This window comes from Tympanuchus pallidicinctus, unplaced genomic scaffold (assembly GCF_026119805.1).
Source record: "Tympanuchus pallidicinctus isolate F22 unplaced genomic scaffold, pur_lepc_1.0 scaffold4, whole genome shotgun sequence".
NCBI classification, from domain to species: Eukaryota; Metazoa; Chordata; class Aves; order Galliformes; family Phasianidae; genus Tympanuchus; species Tympanuchus pallidicinctus.
In genome coordinates, this window is record NW_026294758.1 from 45,600,577 (window position 1) to 45,606,108 (window position 5,532).

A 5,532-nucleotide genomic window follows, 5' to 3' on the forward strand; every position below is an offset into this window, starting at 1 on the left:
CCTGACTTGTCAGATTAGATAGGTTTGGAAAGGAGAGGGTGCAATGCCAAATACATGCAATGCATCAAATTAAATTTTCCAGGGGGGACAGTTGGCAAAGTAAAAAATATTATAGAAAAGTATGAAATGAACAGAACCTAATGCAAATTCAACAACGTATATGTGATTTCTTCGCTTTTCCTCCCTTTGTACCACAATAATGATATTACTCATGTACCTGTATCTCCTTTCTCCATAGAAGATGGAGGGAGGGAGGGAGGGAGGGAGGGAGGGAGGGAGGGAGGGAGGGAGGGAGGGAGGGAGGGAGGGAGCGAGGGAGAGAGGGAGGGAGGGAGGGAGTACCAACAAAGCTTTCCTATTTAACATGAAAGGAATGACAGAGATGCAAAATGTCTGAATGCAAAATGAAAGCTGGTGTTAGCAATGGGATCAGTATTTTATACATTTTTTATAATCACAGTTGTTTCAATTCCTCATCTTCTGATCACCTTAGCAAGTTATTTTTTCCTGTATGTACTAATTTAGGCAGAGATTTATGTACAACAATTCTTATCCTCAGTATCTGGAAGACAGACAGATTAGCACTTCTAGCAGAATATTCAGCCCTTTAGGAACCACTTAAAATCTTGCAACTGTAGCTGAGAGACCACTAGCACTCTCCATGCTTCTAAGCCTGTGCTGTCACAGGAATTATTAATATTAGGTATTTATTAATAAGTATTAATATTAGGTATTATTAACACCTTTGTCAGTGACATGGACAGTGGAACTGAGTGCACCCTCTGCAAGTTTGTGGATGACACCAGTCTGAATACTGTTGTTCATATTCAGGAGGGAAAGGATGATATCCAGAGGAACCTCGACAGGCTTGAGAAGCAGGCCACTGAGAATGTAATGAGCTTCTACAAGACCAAGTTCAAGTTCAAGTTCCTGATACCAAATTAACGTACAGTCTGCATGATGAGTGAATTGAGAAACAGAATCATAGAATGGCTTGAGTTGGAAGGGACCTCAACCACCATCAAGTTCCAACACCCCTGTCACAGGCAGGGGAACAAATCTCCAGATCTGGTATTAAACCAGGTTGTCCAGGGTCCCATCCAACTTGGTCTTGAACATCTTCGGCACACAGCATCCACAATCTCTCTGGGCAGCTTGTTTCAGCACCTCACCACTCTCTCAGTGAAGAACTTTCCACTGATATCTAGTATAAACCTTTTCTCCTTGAGTTTAAAACTATTTCCCTTTGTCCTATCACTAACTACCCAAGAGTTGATTTCCCTCCTGTTTATAATCCCCATTTAAATACTAGAAGGCTGCAATGAGGTCTCCCTGAAGTCTTCTCTTCTCCAGGATGAACAAGCCCAGTTTCCTCAGCCTTTGCAGAGGAGGTGTTCCAGCCCTCTGACCATTTTTGTTGTCCTCTCTGGATCCTCTCAACAGCTCCACATCTTTCCCATATTGGACGCCCCAGACCTGGATGCAGTAGTCCAACTGGGGCCTCACTATGGCAGAGTAGAGAAACAATCACCTCTCTCTCCCTGCTGGCCTCCTCTCTTCTGATTGAGCCCAGGATACCATTGGTCTTCCAAGCTGCAAGAGCACACTGCTGGCTCATGTTCACTCTTTCAACCATCAGAACCCCTAGGTCTTTCTCAGCTGGGCTAATCTCAAGGACTTCTCCCAGTCTGTAAAAATGTCAGGGATTACTCCAAACCAGATACAATACCTTGCAGTTTGCTATGCTGAACCTCATTAGGCTAACACAGGTCCACCTTTCAAGTTTGTTGAGGTCCTCCTGGATAGCACCCCTTTCTTCTAATGCATCAACTACACCACTCAGCTTGGCGATATCAGCAAACTTGCTGAGGGTGCACTCAAGACCATCATCAATATCACTGATGATGCTGAAGAGCACTGATCCCAAGACAGACCTCTTGGAGACACTGCTTGTCACCAGCCTCTATCTGGACATAGAGACATTCACCACAAACCTCCCTGTGTCTATGGACCTCCAACCAATTCCTTACCCATTGAATAGTCCATCTTTCCTTATCTCTCCAATTTAGAGAAAAAAAATGTGGTGGAGGACTGTGTCAAAGGCCTTGCTAAATTCCAGGCAGATGACATTGGTTGCCTTTCCTTTATCTACCTGTGCTGTCTGTGCCACCACATTGGTTAGGCACGACCTTCCCTTGATAAAAACACACTGTCTGTCTCAGATCACCCACTCATCCCTCATATGCCTTGTCTTCTGGGAGAATCTGTTCCCCAGGCACAGAGGTGAGGATCACTAGCCTGTAGTTGCCTGGATCCTCTTTCCTCCCTTTTGTTGCCGACCTCCATGCAACCCCAGCCCGGTCAACAACACTGCATCAGTGCCCCTACCATCTGCACCCCACCCACTACAGGGACACAAGAGATGCATGCATAGAGTAGCTCTAGTGCCAATTTATTGCTGCACAACAACCACCTATATATTGTGACAAGCAACCGCCCCATGAACTCGTGACCCATTAAGCACCATAACCCAGAACCACCCCTTGTATTTCCCACCCACCATAACCTGAATACCACCCACACCAAGTATCGTCCACATCTCCCCCCTCTCTATGCCATGCTACCATGTCTCCAACTTTTTACTATTATTTCCCTCAGTCAAGAATAGCACGTTGAAGTGCAGATATACTGGATCCGTTGAAAAAGATTAATCCTCGTCTACAGCTGTCATTGTGCAGAATCATAACACTAATTATATTAATAACATAATCATTATAACTCAATCAATGCCTCAATTGACAATACTCTAAATGTGAGAAATACAAACAAAGCATAATGACAAGAAATACTGCTAACCTACTAAAAGAATACATACTTGTTTGGTCTGCAGCCCAACTTTATGCAACCTGGAAATAAATCCCTGAATGTCCCATTCTGTGTTAATCTCTAACTGATTAGAAAGAGGTCTTCAACTTTCGTATATCCTGATATACTGATTTTGAATGATCACTAAAATTTGTACAACAGATGCTTTTAGAGTGCTCATGATTATGCCTTTGGGCTAATAGAGAATTAATAGTCGGACAATGTTTGCATGCCAGATAGAACTAGGGGCATTTTTACTAACTGAGAATCAACAACATGCGGAAAAAGAGAGAAAAAGAACATTTGGTGATGAATGCAATAGGCAATGCCAGCAGGGCGTCCCTGCTTCATAGTGCACTTTTCTCTCTCACCCATCACAGCTTCTCTCTTGTTTTATTCTTCTCAGGGTCTGAAGCGTATTTTCCATTTGTACACTGCATTCGCATGGCCAGTGTGTGATACAGAGCCCAAGTGGAGCACCTGCTTGCAAAACATAATAAACAATCAAGGTTAGCTCTCTTAGTGTGCGCCTTTGCCTCAGGTGCTGCGTGGTCATATTTTAAAAATCCTGATTAGTGTGATGAAAGAGAGTTAATCATTCTATAATACAGGGTCATCCCTTTGCCTGGATTTCTTTCCAGGTTTTGTCTTTGCAAATCAAGAAAAGCTAAATGATAGACTGATAGCATCATAACCAAGAGTTACTAATACATTAAAAGGGCTATTCCCGTAGAGTACAGCACTGGTAACATTAAATCCTGTTTAATTCACATTCAATCTACTACTAAAATAAAAGAAGAACACAACAACCTAGATAACGCCTAATAACTCTAATTCTTGAGACTATATTGATAACAGAGGAAAATCACCCACTATATCATACCACTACTACTGCTGCTATTTGCAATATAACAAGTTAAAAAGCAATATCAACAAATAAGAAGCACACAATCCCAGTCATTATAAACGCTGGATACTATTTTCTGCCTTGAGATGAGACCGAACGCATTGAGCTGGAACCAACTTAGGGCCGTCCATAATCTTTCTTGTGGTGTGTCACCTGTATTCCCCCTTTTTGTTTATTAAGAATAGATTTCAATGTTAGATGAGTATACTCAATGATAGCTTGTCCAGTGGGAGAATGAGGAATGCCTGAAATATGTCTAACCCCCCATTCTTGGAGGAAAGTTTGTGTAGCCTTACAAGCATATGCAGGTCCGTTATTATCTTTAACCAAGTTACCAGCAGGCTGCAGAGTTGCAGGAGCAGGTAATGTGGATGGGGCAGAGGGTGGCAGTGTCATGGCGAGTGACATGGATGGGGCTGAGGGCGGGGGCAGCATGGAGAACTTTGGGTTGGAGCAGAGGGCAAGAGCATGGTGAGCGTCATGGGCAGAGCCGAAGGTGAGAGTGGGGTGAGCGCCAAGGGGCAGAGCCGAGGGCAGCAGCGAGGGGGGGGGGGGGGTTGTGATTTCTCTTCTCTGTGGTCAGGGGTGGGGTTGAAGCTGCAGATCGAATCCGGACCCGGGCTGCTCTCTGCAGCAAGGGGCAGCAGCGGGGGTGGGAGGAAGGGCGATGGGGAATAGTCCGAAGAAATTCTTCCTTGTTGAATTTAAGTCCTTCCATTATTTGGTGCCAAACAGGCAAAGGTTTAGCAGCCATTCTGTCTTTAGTAATAGCCATCTGCGCTTGTATAATAATTGTCCCTGCCTGAGTCCTCACCTGTTGCTCCCACACTGCACATTGTGCCCGTGTTAAGACTGCCCTGATGGTCTGCCACCAGTCAAACATAAGTGGTCCTGACGTCGTGATTGTATCTAACAGCAGCTGCACCCCTAATCCCGATATCCCTTCTGACTGAATAGCTGATCTCAACTGCAACAGAATTTTATAATCTACAGTATTCCACTGACGGGTCCCAACTGGACCCATCAAAACCAGAAAAGCTGCCGAGGGAGGGGGTGCATCAGGCTCAATGGACCACAACTGACAACCCATCAATACACAGTCCTTAGCCCTGATAAGTCACTCCCTTCCAGTTTCTTGCAGTGTGTCATTTAAGGCAGAGCCCTCTGTTTGACACGATCCTCTTTGCTGCCCACTCTGCTTTTCTTTTATTGTCTCCTGCATTTTGCGTAGTAGCGTCTGCACTGTTGTTTGCGTAGCTGCAGCCTCCTCTACACCCAGTTCCTGTTCCGCCTGCCCAGCCCCTTCTCCTCCAATCACTGGCCCCTGTTGTTCTTTTCCCTCCCTTTTTGCTCCAATCGCAGGCCGGCTGCCTCCATCCCCTTGGCACTCACCCCAGTATACAGGGGAGGAGCTGTGGGTGCCGTTACTGAACCAGCAGTGGGCATAGGCACTGTCCCAGGAACATATGAGAACGCGATTGTGGCACCCCAATAACCCTCCAATTAGACACTGCGGGAGGCCACTCAGGTGCTGCCCAAGGCACATCATCCTTTGCCCCCAGAGTCCCCAGAGTGGCTCCCCCGACCCCATCATTCCTTCCAGGTGTATCCACTCCCGACTCCTCCTCCTGTTGCTCAGCCTCTGACTCTGCCCTGCTGCTCTGTTCAACTTCTGCAACATCCTCCTCACCCTCCTTCACAGTCTCCACACCTCCATTCTCAAGCTCCTTCCCCGACTCTTCGCCTTCCTCCCCAGTCTG

At 45.8% G+C, this 5,532-nt stretch overlaps 1 long non-coding RNA gene across 1 annotated transcript; it reads left to right on the forward strand.

Annotated features, from left to right (window-relative positions):
- Positions 1-916: 916 nt before the first annotated feature.
- Positions 917-3,759, forward strand: LOC128089265 (uncharacterized). Its single transcript, XR_008210474.1, has 2 exons — positions 917-946; positions 3,272-3,759. It is a non-coding gene; the product is annotated as an uncharacterized LOC128089265 (long non-coding RNA).
- The last annotated feature ends 1,773 nt before the right edge of the window (positions 3,760-5,532 follow it).